This window comes from Neofelis nebulosa, chromosome X (assembly GCF_028018385.1).
Source record: "Neofelis nebulosa isolate mNeoNeb1 chromosome X, mNeoNeb1.pri, whole genome shotgun sequence".
NCBI classification, from domain to species: Eukaryota; Metazoa; Chordata; class Mammalia; order Carnivora; family Felidae; genus Neofelis; species Neofelis nebulosa.
The window spans coordinates 41,864,618-41,881,934 of NC_080800.1; the positions used below are offsets into that span (position 1 = coordinate 41,864,618).

Sequence of the window (17,317 nt, forward strand, 5' to 3'; positions counted from 1 at the left end):
CTGTCACCAAGGCTCAGCAGTAACTAGGCCACTTCTGCCAACAATGTCAAGGGGCATCAAATGGGAAGCAGTGACAAGGCACTTATCTCCCTCCCAGTCAGGGTGGCATCAGCAGAGGCCTAGGGGGAAGCATGAACTCCTACCCCAACCGGGCAATATAAGGGACACCCCCCCCCCACCGCAAAGAAGCCAAGTGGAGTAATGAGCTGACATCTCCCTTCACCCAACGGAGGTCTGTCAAAGGACGCCTGTGAAAACATGAGAGTTAAATGAATTCCAGAGCCTCTTAATTTAATACCCACATGTCCTAGACACGATGAAACATCAGATGTCATACCAAGAACCGGGAACACCTCAGCTGGAAGGAGGAAAGATTACTGAGCAGATGCCAACACCGAAACCCCAACAGATGCCGGAACTGCCTGGCAAGGATTTTAGAGCAGCCATCGTAAACACACTTCACTGGGCAATTATGAAGAATGCCTAACACAAATGAGACAATAGAAAACCTCAGCGAAGAAATACAGGCATTTGCTCACTTCGTGTCTCTGTGTCACGTTTTGGTAATATAGTTCTCGTAATATTTCAAACCTTTGCACTATTCTTATATTTATTGTGGTGACCTGTGGCCAGTGACCTTGGACGTTACTATTATAATAACGGTTTTGGGGTGCCGCAAGCCACCTCCATATAACCAGCCACAACATTCCCTTAAGCCAAAGCCTAATCCCCAGCAAGGCACTCACTCCTTTCAATTCTCTGAAGGCTGAGAGAGGTGAGGAAGTTGCAAAAAAAAAGTTTGATGCTGGCAGAGGTCGGTTCATGCATTTTAAGGAAGGAAGCCACCTCCATAACATACAAGTGTAGGCAAAGCAGTGGGTGCTGATATAGAAGCTGCAGCAAATTATCCAGAAGCTCTAGCTCAGATAAGGAAGGTGGCCACACTAAACAGTAGATTTTCAATGTAGACGAAACAACCCTCTATTGGAAGAAGGTGCCATTTAGGACCAGAAGTAAATGGCACAACATCTTCCCTTTAAAAAAATTTTTTTTAATGTTTATTTATTTTCAGAGAGAGAGAGAGAGAGACAGACAGACAGACAGACAGAGACAAACAGAGACAGAGCATGAGTGGGGAAGGGGCAGAGAGACAGAGGGAGACACCGAATCAGAAGCAGGCTCCAGGCTCCGAGCTGTCAGCACAGAGCCTGATGCGGGGCTTGAACCCACGAACCACGAGATCATGACCGGAGCTGAAGTCAGATGCCCAACCGACTGAGCTACCCAGGCGCCCCGAACAACATGTTTCAAGTGCTAAAAGGAAAGACTTGTTAGCCTAGCATCCCATGCCCATAGAAGATATCCTTCAGGAATGAAAGAAGTATTGAGACATTTTCAGGTCAAGGAAAAGTAGGAATTTATTACCAGCAGGCTTACCATAAAAGAATGGCTATAGGAAGTTCTCTAACCAGAAAGGAAATGATAAAAGAAAATGGACCATCAGTAAGGAAGAAAGAATATGGAAAGAGCAAAAAATATAGGTAAATATAATATGCTTTCCTTCTCTTAAGTTTTCTAAAATAGGTTTGACAGTTGAAGCAAACATTATAACCCCATCTAATGTGGTGCTCAATGCATATAAAGGAAATATATAACAATTATATTAAGACAATGAATAGGGGAGGATAAAGAGAAAAGGGGTAAGGAAGATCTCCACACTTCGCTGAAAGTGGTAAAATGATACCAATAGACATTGATAAGTTGTGTATATATTACACAATACATAAAACATCTGGCAAAAAAAAAAGCTCCATAAGGAGATCCTCCTGAAAATACTAGATAATCAAAATGGAATTCTTCAAAATGCCCATATACCCCAAAGAAAGGGGAAAAATAAAGGAGAAAACAAAAACAGAGAGAACAAACAGAAAACACAAAATATGACAGGCTCCAACCTTAACATATAAATAATTAAATAAAGTGTAAATGGTATAAATGCACTAATTAGAGACAGAAATTGGCAGATTCAATTTAAAAAATCATGATCCAGGGGCACCTGGGTGGCTCAGTCAGTGGAGTGTTCGACTCTTGATTTCAGCTCAGGCTCAGGTCATGATCCCAGTGCTGTGGGATCAAGCTCCGTATTGGGCTCCATGCTGAGTGTGGAGCTCTTTCTCTCTCTCTCTAAAATAAAAAAATAAAAAATAAAAAATCGTGACCCAATTATGTATTGCCTACAAGAAATGTGCTTCAAATATGATGATATATGTAGGTTGAACTAACTAGAGTTTAAATAAAAATTTGAAAAAAAATAAAATAATAAAAATTGAAAAGGAAAGCTGTATCATGCAAACATTGATTAAAAGGAAGCAGGAGTGAACTTATTAATATTGGATAGAGTAGTAGACTTCAGAGTAAAGAAAATTACCAGGGACATACAGAGACATTACATAACGATAAAAGGGTCAATCCGCCAAGAAGACATAGCAATTTTAAGTGTGTATACACCATGCAATAGAATTGCAAAATATATGAAGCAAAATTTGATGAAACTGAAAGGAGAAATAGACAAAAGTCACAATTATAGTTGGAGGCTTCAATACCCTTCCTTCGGCAACTGACAGAACAACTGGACAGAAAATCAGCAAGGTTAAAAAAAGAATTCATGAACACCATCAACCGACAGGATCTGAGCAACATTTATAGAACATTCCACCCAACAGTAGCAGAATATACATTCTTTTTAAATGTCCACAGAAAATAGACCATAAAGACCATATCCTAGACAACATGACAAACCTCAACAACGGTAGAAGAACTGAAATCACACATAGTATGCTTGCTGACAACAATGGGGTGAAACCAGTAATCAAAACAAAAAGGAACAGGAAAATCCCCAAACACTCAGAAACTCAACAACATCTTCTAAATAAACCACAGGCCAAAGAGGAAGTCTCAAGGGAAACTTAAAAAAAAATTTTTTTTAATGTTTATTTATTTTTGAGACAATGTGAGAGACAGAGTGCAAGCAGCAGAGGGGCAAACAGAGGGAGACACAGAATCTGAAGCGGGCTCCAGGCTCTGAGCTGTCAGCCCAGAGCCCGACGCAGGGCTCGAACTCATGAACCGTGAGATCACGACCTGAGCCGAAGCTGGACGCTTAACCGACTGAGTCACTCAGGTGCCCTGTCTCAAGGGAAATTTTTAAAAAATACATGGGGGGCGCCTGGGTGGCTCAGTCGGTTAAGTGTCTGACTTCGGCTCAGGTCACGATCTCGCGGTCCGTGAGTTCGAGCCCCGCATCGGGCTCTGTGCTGATGTCTCAGAGCCTGGAGCCTGCTTCCGATTCTGTGTCTCCCTCTCTCTCTGCCCCTCCCCCGTTCATGCTGTGTCTCTCTCTGTCTCAAAAATAAATAGACGTTAAAAAAAATATTAAAAGGGGCGCCTGGGTGGCGCAGTCGGTTAAGCGTCCGACTTCAGCCAGGTCACGATCTCGCGGTCCGTGAGTTCGAGCCCCGCGTCAGGCTCTGGGCTGATGGCTCGGAGCCTGGAGCCTGTTTCCGATTCTGTGTCTCCCTCTCTCTCTGCCCCTCCCCCGTTCATGCTCTGTCTCTCTCTGTCCAAAAATAAATAAAAAAACGTTGAAAAAAAAATTAAAAAAAAAATTTATGTGGGAGGACAAAGGATCTACAATAGCTAAAACATTTCTGACAAAGAAACAGGAGAAATCAATCTACCTGATTTCAAGACATTTTATTTAACTACAGGATTCAAGACAATGTGGTACTGATGAAGGGCAGACACACACATCAGTGAAACTGAAGAGAGAACCCAGAAATAGCCCCACACAAGTAGAGCCAACTTTTTTTTTTTTTACAAAGGCGCAGAAACAATTCAATGGATGAAGGAAGGTCTTTTCAACAATGGTGCCAGAGTAACTGGATCATTCATAAGGAAAAAACAAAATGAATCTCGATTGAAATGTCACACTTCATAAAAAATTAACCTGAAATGGATCATAGATTCAAATGCACAATGTAAAACTGTCAATGTGTTAAAAGACAACGTGGGGGGAAATCATCAGGACTTAAGGCTTAGTGAGACGTCTTAGATACGACACCAAAAACATGATCAATAAGAGAAAATGCACATATATTTGATTTCACCAGATTAAAAACTGTAGCAAAAGGCACTGTGAGGAGGATGAAATGACAAGCTACAGACTTTGAGAAAGTATCTGGCAAAGACTCATAACTGCAACGTATGAAGGATTCTCAAAATTCAATACCGAAGGAACAAAACAATCCAGTTAGAAAATGGGCCAAAGACATGAAGAGATTTCACCAAACACGATATAGGGGGCACAAATAAGCACCAGAGAATATGTTCAACATCCACAGACAAGCATATTCTAGAATTTCTATGGAAAGGCACAGCCCCTGGAATAGCGAAAGCAGTATTAATGGAGAAGAATAAGGTGGGAGTGAACAAAATAATGTGAGTATCGCACGCAGCTCTATGAGAATATAAAATCCCCAGCAAACATAGACTACCGAAATTAATCCCCCCGCCCCCAAAGGCCGTTAAGACCAGTAACCAGAGAAAAGAAAATAATTACAATTTTCGAATTTTAAAAGACCAGTGCTGAATGTATATTGGTGCAGTCACTGTGGTAACAGTATGGAGATTCCTCAAAAAACTGAAAAACAGAAATACCATATGATTTGGTAATTCCACTACTGGGTATATACTCAAAGAAAATGAAAACACTAATTCAAAAAGATATATGCACCCCTATGTTTACTGAAGCATTATTTATGATAGCCAAGATATGGAAGCAACCCACGTGTCCATGCATGGATGAATGGACAAAGAAAATGGCTGAATCTTAAAGAAAATAATCTCTATGCCATTTTAACATATAAAAAGATATAAATCTCCTGGATTCCTGTTAAAAAGTGGCAGAACCTTAATATCGACACATGCAAATATAGTACAAAGACAAGAAAAGTATAAACAGTTTTCTTCTAGTGGCAAAATTTTTAAATAAAATATTACTAACTCAAATCCAACCATGTCTCATAAGAAAAATTCCTCCTAACCAAACAGAATTATCCCAGGAAGTCAAAGATGGGGCCACACTACATATCAGTATAATTCATTACAACAGTCAATTAAAGAGAACAACACCATAAGACTAGTAACATCAAAAAGCATCTGGGGGGCGCCTGGGTGGCGCAGTCAGTTAAGCGTCCGACTTCAGCCAGGTCACGATCTCGCGGCCCGTGAGTTCGAGCCCCGCGTCAGGCTCTGGGCCGATGGCTCGGAGCCTGGAGCCTGTTTCCGATTCTGTGTCTCCCTCTCTCTCTGCCCCTCCCCCGTTCATGCTCTGTCTCTCTCTGTCCCAGAAATAAATAAAAAAACGTTGAAAAAAAAAAAAAAAAAAAAAAAAAAAAAAGCATCTGGGCGCGCCTGGGGTGGTTCAGTCAGTTAAGCGTCCAACTTCAGCCCAGGTCATGATCTCGCAGTGAGTTCAAGCCCGGCGTCGGGCTCTGTGCTGACAGGTCCGAGCCTGGAGCCTGCTTCAGATTCTGTGTCTCCTCTCTCTCTCTCTGCCCCTCCCCTGCTCATGCTGTCTCTCTCTCTCACAAGAATAAACATTAGAAAAAACATTTTTAGGGGCGCCTGGGTGGCTCAGTCGGTTAAGCGGCCAACTTCGGCTCAGGTCACGATCTCGCGGTCCATGAGTTCGAGCCCCGCGTCGGGCTCTGTGCTAACAGCTCAGAGCCTGGAGCCCGTTTCAGATTCTGTGTCTCCCTCTCTCTGACCCTCCCCCGTTCATGCTCTGTCTCTCTCTGTCTCAAAAATAAATAAACGTTAAAAAAAAAAATTAAAAAAAAAAAAGAAAAAAAAACATTTTTAAAAAAAGCATCTGACACAATTCGGGAGCCATTCCTAATAAAAATACAAATTAAAATGGGAACATAAAAAGCTACTTAAATATTATAATAGCTACCAAAAAATCACCAGAAAACATTATGCTAAAGAATGCCCAGATCATAAGACTTAATATCATTAGGATGGTAATATTCTTCAAAACGATGTTCAGGTACAACATGACCCCTGTAAAAATCCAAGCTGGAATTTGTACAGAGGGTGATAAGTGGATCTTAAAATTCATATGGAAATGCAAGGGACCCTGAATAGCCAAAATATTGAATAAGAACATAATTGGAGGACACACATTTCCCTATCTCAAAACTTACTACAGGAGCGCCTGGGTGGCTTAGTCCGTTGAGCGTCCGACTTTGGCTCAGGTCATGATCTCCTGTTCAGCACAGAGCCCACTTCAAATCCTCTGTCTCCCTCTCTCTCTGCACCTCCTCTGCTTTTGCTCTCTTAAAGATAAATAAAACATTTAAAAAAATCTTACTACAAAGCTACACAAATCAATACAGTGTGGTATTGGCAGAAGGGTAGACATATAAATAAATGAAATGGAATTGGGAATTCAGAAATAAACCCTTATATTTACAGTCAATTGATTTTAGACGAGCGCCCCAATATAATTAAATAATTCGTGCTACAAAGTCAACCACCAAGAAAGTGAAAAGATACCCACAAGATGGGAGAAAACAAATGCAAGTCACATAGCTGACAAGGGACTTGCATCCAGAATATATAAAGAATGCTTACAACTCAATAATAAAAAAGATCAAATCACTCAATTAATAATAGGTAAAGGATTTGAACTGATATTCCTTCAAAGAAGATACACAAATGGGCAAAAAGCACATGGTCAGTGATTATGGGCTGCTATAATGAACTACCACAGACTGGGCAGTTTAAACAACAAACATTTCTCACAGTGCTGGAGATGGGGAAGTCCAAGATCAAAGCATCAGTAGATCTGGTATCTGGTGAGAACTGCTTCTTGGTTCATAGATGGCCATCTTCTTGCTGTGTCCTCACATGGCAAAAAGGGGGAAAGGACTCTCTGGGGTCTCTTTTATAAGGGTGCTAATCCCATCATGAGAGCTCCACCCTTATGACCTAATCATTTCCCAAAGGCCTAATCTCCTAATACCATCACATTGGGAATTAGGATTTCAACATATGAGTTTTGGGGGGGACCCAAACATTCAGTCCATTGCACACACGAAAAGGTATTCAATATCAGTAGTCATTAGAGACATAGAAATCAAAACCACAATGAGATACCACTTCACACCCACTAGGATGGCTAGAATAAAAGAAGAAAGGGGTGCCTGGGTGGCTCAGTAGGCTGAGCATCTGACTCCAGCTCAGGTCATGATCTCACGGTTCGGGAGTTCAAGCCCCACATCGGGCTCACTGCTGTCAGCACAGAGCCTACTTCAGATCTTCTGTCCCCCTCTCTCTCTGCCCCTTCCCAACGTGTGCTCTCTCTCAAAAATAAATAAATCTTAAAAAAAACCAGTAGAATAAAAGAATACAGTAACAAGTGTTGGTGAGGGTGAGACTAATTGGAACCTTCATACATTCCCAGTGGGGTGTAAAATGGCACAGCCATTTTGAAAAACAGTTTGGCAATTCCACTCCCATTCATTCACTCAACACTTAATGAGTTCCACTCCCAAGAGACATGAAAATGTATGTCCACACAAAAACTTGTACACAAATGTGTACTCAATAACTGTTGAGTGAATGAATAAATGAATGAATGAACACCTTTCACTTTCAAATTAGTAACAAAATAGGGATTCCCTCTATCAAGTATCATTTAACATTGTTCCAAAAGCTCTGGCTAGTGTAAGAGAAGGCAAGGTAATCTGCATAAATATTTGGAAGGAAGAGAGAGTATCATTGTTAATTGGATGGACTGATATTCTATCTAGGAAAACGAAGAGACTATAAAAAGCAACTAGAATTCATATGAGAATCTAATGATTGCATTGGATAAGAAATAAAATACAAAAAAGAAAAAGAAAAATTGACAGATTTTTTTTTCCTACACCAGAGTAAATTTCAGTTTGATTGAAATTTAACTTTAAAAATTAAAACAATAAAAATGTTAAATTTAAGGCATATATATATTTATTTTTTTAAGGCATGTATTTATGGGAGCACAAAGCAGGAAGAACTCAGTAGGCAAGACAAGATACTCATAATATGAAAAGGAAAAAGAGAGCTCTAATCAGATGATTATTTTTTTCTATGTGAAGACATCTTTCAAAAATCAAGATATAAAGAGAGATCGAGGGGAAAAAAATCACAGTAAATGACAGAAGGTTAATATTCACAAATTAGAAAGACAAACCACCTGAAGGGAAAAAAGAGCAAGGAATATGAAAACTTTAAAAAAAATAGATTTTGGGGCACCTGGGTGGCTCAGTCAGTTAAGCGTCTGAGTCTTGATTCTGGCTCAAGTCATGATGTCACAGTTGGTGGGATGGGGTCCTGCATTGGGCTCTGTGCTGATGGCATGGACCCTGCTTGGGTTCTCTCTCCCTTTCTTTCTGCCCCTTCCCCACTAACTCTCTGTCTTTCTCTCAAAAAAAAAAAAACATTAAAAAATACATTTCAATGGCCAATAAATATGAGAAGATATTCAACCACTAGTTGCCAGGAAAATGCACATCAAAGTAAAACAAGATACTAGGTACCATTTACTTTACGAAACTAAAGACAAATACCATTCTGTTTGGCCCTCAGAATGGGGAAAATGAAGAAAAGCAGCAATATTCAGTGTAGGAGACGATATTAGAATGAGCCCTTTGAGTATAGTTTAGAAATCAATAACCAAAATGTCAACTCTTGGGGAAACTGAAATCTCCTATCTAAATATGACGGTCAGAGAGAAAACTGCAACACAAATCAGAAAACGTTAGAAGTAAACTACAGTGAAAATGTTACATATCAAAATGCGTTACATGGAGCTAAAGTGTTCTTAGGGGAAAATTCATCAACTTAATGCTTATATTATAAAAGAAAATGATTGAACGTTAACGAGATAAGCATTCCAGTCAGGAATTTAAAAAGACGCATGAAAGGAAAAAAAAAAAAAAACCAAAGAAGATAAATAATGAAACCAAGGGGAGACATTAGTGACTTAGAAGAAAAAGATACAGGAAGCCCAACAAAGTCAAAGTGGGGTTCTGAAACAATCCCATGTCAGTTTCAGACCACCTATCACTGACTGACTCCATGAAGCATCATATCTGATTCCCTTGGCCCCTCTGTCACTAGTCCCAAATAAATGCATCGATGACACCACAGAAACCTTGACCATCCACTCAATAAATCCCATCACGCACCTCATAGACCATGCAACACTCACCTCACGGTCGGAATCATTCATTCATTCATTGATTCTTCAATACTCACCCCACAAACTCTCCACCACTTACTCCACAGACCATTTCATTACTCCCTAAAGGCCCTCATCACTCACCCACTGAACTCCAATCAGTCATCTTGCAGACCCCCTATCACTTACCCCACCAACCCACTATGACTTACCCCTCAGAACTCCCATCATTGTTCCACAGACCTCCATCACTTACTCTACAGACCCCCTCAGTGACCTGTGAGAGTCGTCACCACTCACCCCGTAGACTCCTCATCGCTCACCTCATAGACCTGCCAAGTCACCCCACAGTTCTCCCATCACTCATCCCACAGACTACCCATTTTCCCCGTTGACCCCATCACTCACCCCCAAACCCTTGTCACTCCCTCTACACACCTCCTCCCTAGGGACCTCAGAGAAGCCTCATCATCACTGGCCCTAAAGAGTACCATCACTGCGTACGAAATCCATGTCGTAACAGCCTCATAATCATATCAATTGCTTTACTGGCCCAACTGTGCCGCCTCTGTTAAACTCCGTCCCGAGCCCCTAAGTGTTGAAACTACCTCTGAGGGACTCTTCCGTGTCTGGACTTCCCCGTGCACATGCTCAGTGTCAGCTTGGGAGCGGCCGGCCGCCCGCAACCCCACGGGGTGCACTCGCGAGGTGCCAGCGCGTGTGCGCGTGTCGGAGGAGAGGCGGGCTTTCAAGTGTTCTTTAGTGACTTTGTCAGGCAACTAACATGGCTGTCCCCTCGGGAGTGTCTCTACGGGAGTCGCCATCTTGGAAGGGTGGTCATTTCGGCCGCGGGGCCGCCGGGTCCCAGGCCCGATCCACCCCTGCGGGATCTGCCGGGGAGAGCGAGCCGGCCGGAGCGCGCGCTGGGCCGCCGGGACTCCTCCCGCCGCGGGGCCGCATCCTCCCCGGCGGCCGCCCGGGCGCAGGCCCTGCCCAGCGCTCAGGGGGCCCCGCCCTCGGGCCGCATCCCCCCGGGGGGGGGGGGGAGCCGCGGCGTCTTCAAAAGCCGCTGGGCCACCCTCCGTCTCCCGCCGCCCCGTCCCCGCTGGCAAGACACCGCGGAGCGGCAGGCCCAGAGATCGGCCCGCCCCCGCCCCCGCCCCGGCCTCCGCCCCGCTCCCCCGCTCGGGGGAACGGAAAAGGCCCCGGACGGCCCGGGGCGCCGCCACATGCCCACCTGCCGGCGCTTCTGTCCGCCCCGTCGGTTGAGGGCATCGCCGGGCTCCTCGACTGTCACCGACCCTGGGTGGTTCCCACGGGGTGGGGGGAATAGTACGTGTCAGATTTAGGCCAGGAAGCGGAAGTCGCCCGCAGCGAGAGTTTAACCACTCTGGGCGCGGGGAGCGGAGGTGATTCAGCGCCAGGGACCAAGTGTCTGCGGAGCGACTAATTGCGGGACCTGTGACATCAGTGGTGGGCCATTTCCTCCAGTTTAAAAAAATCATGGCATCGACCTTCCTGGCCTCCTTATATAAGCATTAAGGCTAAAAAGTACCAAAGATCCGAGTTTTGATTTATTTCCATCCGTGTTCGGTTTCAAGTGCTCATTTGTAAATCCCCCCCCCCCTTTTAATCCATGAATTATTGAGAAGTCCATTGTCCAACTTGCAAAACTTCAGGACACACAGGGTAACGGAATGGGTACTTTATTTAGACTGCTGCCCACAGGGAGAACAGCCCAGCCCAGAGTTTCCTGGAGCCTGGGGAGTTTTATAAGAGGAAGGAAACAAAAGCGGCTGAGTGCCAGCTGCACGTATGGTGGGCTTTGGTCCACACGTGTTGAAAGAAATGCTGCCCGGAAGGAGCTGTTTGCGATTTGACTCATCTCAGTCTGTCACATACTCCTCTAAAAATTTAATGACTCCACAGCGGATTTAGAGGGAGTGCAGCAAATTTTACAGTTCCTTACACCATTTTTCATTTTCCCAAACACCAGGATAATCCAATGTTACTGATTTCTAACCTAATTGCATTGTGATCTGCGAACATTGTCTGTATGATGTTGAGTGTTTGAAATTTGTTGAAACTTGTCTTAAGGCTCAAGTATGGGCCCAGTTTTCAAAAATGTTTCATCTCTTCATTGAAAAGACGGTTATTTTGGGGCGCCTGGGTGGCTCCGACTTTGACTCAGCTCACGATCTCATGGTTTGTGAGTTTGAGCCCAGTGTATGGCCCGGTGCTGACAGCTCATAGCCTGGAGCCTGCCTTGGATTCTGTGTCTCCTTCTCTTTCTGCCCCTCCCCTGCTTGCGCTCTCTTTCTGTCTTTCAAAAATGAATAAACATAAAAAAAAATTTTTTTTAAGAAAAAATGGCTATTTTCCAGTTGTGGCATTTAGCGTATGTGTTTGTTGGCTCAAGCTTGTTAGTTGGGTCTTTAAAAATGTGTTATTTTGTTCACCTGGGTGGCTTAGTCCGTTGAGCCTCTCACTCTTGATTTCCGATCAGGTCACAATCTCAGGGTTCCAGATGGTCCTGTGATGGAGCCCACAGCATGGAACCTGCTTGGGATTCTCTCCCTCCCCTGTGTGCACATGAGTGCACATGCACTTGCTCTCTCTCTCTCAAAAATAAATAAATACTTTTTAAAAATGTGTTATTTCCTTCCTGATGACTTTCTTCTTTGTGCGCTGAGTTCCTAGAAAGGAGAGAGATTCTCCCACTGTATTGCTAAGTCAGGTTTTCATTGTGCTAGTCAATTTTTGCTCCCTATATTTTGAAGTTTATTATTAAATTTAGGTAAGGATATTTTGTTGTCGAATAGATACAGCCAAATCACTTTCCCAAAAGACTGTACCATTCCTACTCCCACCAGCAACATATGAGTTCACAGAGGCAAATCTTCTCAGCCCTGGATGTTGATGCTGTCTTTAATGTTTGCCAGTCTGGGGGCTAGTAGTATTTAATTTGCTTTAATTTGCTTTTTCCTGATTACTAGTGCAACTGAGGATCTTTTCCTGTTTGTTGACCACTTAGATTTTCTCTTCTGTAAGTCTTCATATCCTTTGTCCAATTTACTTTGATTTGTGGTTTTCTTTTTTTTTTTTTTTTTTTTAATTTATTTTTGGGACAGAGAGAGACAGAGCATGAACGGGGGAGGGGCAGAGAGAGAGGGAGACACAGAATCGGAAACAGGCTCCAGGCTCCGAGCCGTCAGCCCAGAGCCTGACGCGGGGCTCGAACTCACGGACCGTGAGATCGTGACCTGGCTGAAGTCGGACGCTTAACCGACTGCGCCACCCAGGCGCCCCGATGATTTGTGGTTTTCTTATCCGTTTGTAGAAACTCTTTGTGCATTAGGGATATCAACCCTTTGTGAGTTGCATTGTAGTATTTCCCCCTTCACTCTTTTTCTCCTTTGCATTTTATAGGTGTCCTTTGATATGTAATTAGAAAAATGTATTCTCTCATCAGAAATGTCTACGCTTTCCTTCCTGGCTTCTGTATTTCCTGTCTAGCGTGGTCCTCCTCCTCCGTTCCAGGTAGGCTTAAAAAGATAGTCTTAACATTTATTTGATTTGTATTGCTTTAACTGTTTCTACTTAAACCTTTAATCTGGTTGGAATTTACTGTGGCCTACGGTATGAGGTCAAGGTCAAGCTTTGTTTTTGCTGCGTCAAAAACAAGTCGTGACTTAGATTGGGAGATATTAATTATAAAGACTGTTGCAAAAAGGGAGAAAGCTTCCATTTCAGAAATCTGCAATTATCTCCAAACCAAACAAAAAGGCTTCTCCTTTATAGATAGGGTAAGGGGGAGGCAAAGCCGAGCTAAGCAGAATCTGTAAGAGGAGAAGCTGCTTAAGCAGGGGAATGGCCAGTAGAATCTGACTGGAAAGTGCCCACTGTGGTCAGTGGATTCCCACCCAGGAGAGGCTGAGAAGAGGGAGCAGTGCTCCACATGTTCTTGTGTTTTCTCAGGGGCGGGGACGAGCAGAGTTCAGGAGCCTGTAGGAAAGAGAGGAGCTCAACTGAAGTTTGGCTACCAGCATCTTGTTCTGATTAAATCAGTGTTTCTGAGGCAAGGAATGGGAATTTGGAAGGTGTCTGTCCTTGTCATAGGTAAACAACAGGAGCATCCATGAGTCCTAAGTCACGTAGGGAAGGGGCGTTCTTTGCAGTAAGCTGTTTTCCAGGATCACAAGGTTCAGGTAAAATTCAGCAGTAGGAGCCCCTGGGAGGCTCAGTTGGTTGAGCATCCGGCTTCGGCTCAGGTCATGATCTCACGGTTTGTGAGTTCGAGCCCCAAGTCGGGCTCTGTGCTGACAGCTCAGAGCCCGGAGCCTGCTTCGGATTCTGTGTCTCACTCTCTCTCTGCCCCTCTCCTGCTTGCACTCTGTCTCACTCACTCTCTCTCAAAAATAAACATTAAAAAAAAAATAAAAAAGATATTAAAAAAATTCAGCAGTATCAGCTGGCACTGTTCATGGGACACACTGCCCTGTACCCACTGAATGAAATATCACTTTTGTCATACAACATTGCAAGTATGTTTTGCTTGATCTGAACTCTGTTGTGTCTGTAACCGAATTTCAAAGGATTTTTGTTTCTTGCGAATTTATTTTTCTAAGAACTCTCTGAAGTTTGAGATGGAGTTTCAAAATGAATGTTGGGGTGCCTGGGGGGCTCAGTCCATTAAGCGTCCGACTCTTCGTTTCTGTTCAGGTCATGATCTCATGGTTCGTGTATGCAAACCCTACATCGGGCTCTGTGCTGACAACCCAGAGTCTGCTTGGGATTCTCTCTCTCTCTCTCTCTCTCTCTCAAAATAAATAAACAATACAAAACTATTGGGATTCTGATTGGAGCTTATTACCCTAATATAATAGTTTGGGAAGAGTTACTGTTTTTTATTTCATGTGTCTCTATTTGATTATGTCTTATATACTGCAATGACATTTTGTAGTCTTCTTATAAGTCCATTGTCTTTTTTGGTTAAATTTGTTCTTAGGTATTTACCATACCTTCGTTGTAATTGTCAAGGCTTATGTTGGCTAATCCTATCTGCATACTGTTAGTATAGGATGAAAATACCTATTTTTATAATTTTATCTTATATCCAGCCCCTTACCAAAACTACCTACCAATTCTGGTAGCTTCTTAGTATAGTCGCTAAAGTCTTCTAATTGTATAGTGATATCAGATACAGATAATATTCTCTCTTTTATCCAATATTTGGTGTGATTATTTCTTCTTTTTTCAGCACAGTAGCTCGTGTGGCTCATGTGGCTCTTTAAATTCATTAGGAAACAGACTCTTAATTATAGAGAACAAACTGATGATTACCAGAGGGGAAGGGGTGGGGGATGAGTTAAATAGGTGATGGGGATTAAGGAGTGCACTTGTCATGATGACTGCCGGGTGATGTATGGGAGTGTTGAATCACCTGAAACTAATATAACACTCTGTTAACTAACTGGAATTAAAATAAAAACTTTTTTTTTTTTAAATTTTTTATTTTTTTAACGTTTATTTATTTTTGAGACAGAGAGAGACAGAGCATGAACGGGGGAGGGTCACAGAGAGAGGGAGACACAGAATCTGAAACAGGCTCCAGGCTCTGAGCTGTCAGCACAGAGCCCGACGCGGGGCTCGAACCCACGGACTGTGAGATCATGACCTGAGCTGAAGTCGGACGCTCAACCGACCAAGCCACCCAGGCGCCCCTTAAAATAAAAACTTTAAAAGCCTAAATAAATAGATAAACAAACAAATAAATTTAAATTTATTTAAGCCAAATAAATTAAAATTCAGTTTCTTAGTTACCTAGCCACATTTCAGATGTTCAATAGCTACATATGGCTAGTGGCTACTGTCTTGGGCAGCACTAAATATAAAACATTTCTGGACAGTGGTATTGGACAATGCTGAAATACAGCCTTCAAAATAATGTTGAGGGGCGCCTGGGTGGATCGGTCGGTTAAGCATCCGATATTGGCTCAGGTCATAATCTCATGGTTTGTGGGTTCAAGCTCTGCATTGGGTTCTGTGCTGATAGACCAGAGCCTGGATCCTGCTTCGGATTCTGTATCTCCCTCTCTCTCTGGCCCTCTCCCACTTGCACTCTGTCTCTCTCTGTCTCTCTGTCTCTCTCTCTCTCAAAAATAAATAAACATTAAACAAAAATTAAGAAAACAGGGGCGCCTGGGTTGCTCCGTCTGTTAAGCAGCCAAATTCGGCTCAGGTCATGATCTCATGGTCCGTGGCTGCTTCAGAGTCTGTGTCGCCCTCTCTCTCTCTGCCCCTCCCCCATTTGCACTCTGTCTCTTTCTGCCTTTCAAAAATGAATAAATGCTAAAAAAATAAAAAATAAAAAAATTAAGAAAACAAAAACAAACCCAAAATAATGTTGAATAATACATGTAGTAGAGAACATCCCTATCTTGTTGCCAATTTTAATGGAAATAATTTAAACATTTTACCATTTAGTATAAAGTTTTCAGGTGATTTTTGGAAAATGGTTGTGTGAATTTTAAGTAGTTTCCTTCTATTGCTATTTTGAGTTTTTAATCATTCATGTAATGGCCACTGAATTGTACCATATACTTTTGAAATATTAATAGCATTATATAGCTTTTCTAAAGTATTGATGTAATGAATTATGTTGACCGACTTATAAATATTAAACCATACTAGCATTTCTAGAATCATCTTCTTTTTAATTTTTTTTATTTGAGGGGGGGGAGAGAGAGAGAGAGAGAGAGAGAGAGTGTGTGTGTGTGTGTGTGCAAGCTGGGGAGAGAGGCAGAGAGAGAGAGAGAGACACACACACACACACACACACAATCTCAAGCAAGCTCCACACTGAGCGCAGAGCCCGACATAGGTAGGACTCGATCCTATGACTGTGGGATCATGACCTGAGCCAAAGCAAGAGTCCAAATTTTGGCTCAGGCCATGATCTCATGGTTCACGAGTTCGAGCCCCATGTCAGGCTCTGTGCTGATCTCTCGAAGCCTGGAGCCTGCCTCCAATTCTGCATCTCCCTCTCCTTCTGCCCCTCCCCTACTCACGCTCTGTCTCTCCCTCTCAAAAACAAACATTAAAAAAATAAGCTGAGTAGTTTTATAACTGTTTTTTGGTTTTAGGACTCTGACAGCCTTTCTTCACGTTATTCTATCTTTGTCCCTTTTGGTCCACACTGGCAGTGTTTCTGACGGTCTAACATTCTCAAAAACCTTGCAGGTCTCCTGTGTATGTCACAGGGATTCACATCATTAGAGAAGAGGAACGTCCACAGGTTTTTCTTCATTAATCCCCTCTCTATTCCTGGCTTCTGCTGTGAAGGTTGAGGGGCTCCATGAATCACATGCTTAATCTCTTCAGTACTAGTAGAAGGTTGTATGGCCACACCCTTGGCCCCATCTCCAGAACATGCTTTCCTGACAGTGAATCTCCTAATTTTAGCACCTTCTGCAATCTTGATAGGCTGAGGATTTCCTAAATCATCAAGTGCTGGCTCCTTTTTACTTAGTAGTTCTTCCTTCATTTTCTCTCCTCTCACTTTTTACTATAAGCAGCAAGTAAAAACCAGGCTGCACCTTCAACACTTTGCTTAAAAATTTCCTCAACCAGGGGTGCCTGGGTGGCTCAGTCGGTTGAGTGACCGACCTCGGCTCAGGTCACAATCTCACGGTTTCTGAGTTCAAGCCCCGCATCGGGCTCTGTGCTGACAGCTTGGAACCTGCTTCGGATTCTGTCTCCCTCTCTCCCTGCCCCTCCCCTGCTCACACTCTGTGTGTGTGTGTCTCTCTCTCTCAAAAAGAAATAAACATTAAATTTTTTAAAATTTCCTCAGCTAATAAAACTCAACACCCAAAACCGAATAATCCTGTTAAAAAATGGGCAGAAGACATGAATAGACATTTTCCCAAAGACATCCAGATGGCTAACAGACACGTGAAAAGATGCTCCCCATCACTCATCATCAGGGAAATGCAAATCAAAGCCACGATGAGCTACCACCTCACA

At 42.9% G+C, this 17,317-nt stretch overlaps 1 protein-coding gene across 5 annotated transcripts in view; it reads right to left on the bottom strand.

Moving 5' to 3' along the window:
* Positions 1-10,683, bottom strand: part of ZNF41 (zinc finger protein 41) — a 45,824-nt gene extending 35,141 nt beyond the window's left edge. The window contains exon 1 of one of the 5 annotated variants that reach the window (XM_058712273.1): positions 10,527-10,683. The gene's annotated coding sequence lies outside the window, so the exon portion shown is untranslated. The other 4 variants (XM_058712268.1, XM_058712270.1, XM_058712269.1 and 1 more) reach the window with 4 other exon arrangements.
* Positions 10,684-17,317: the final 6,634 nt, after the last annotated feature.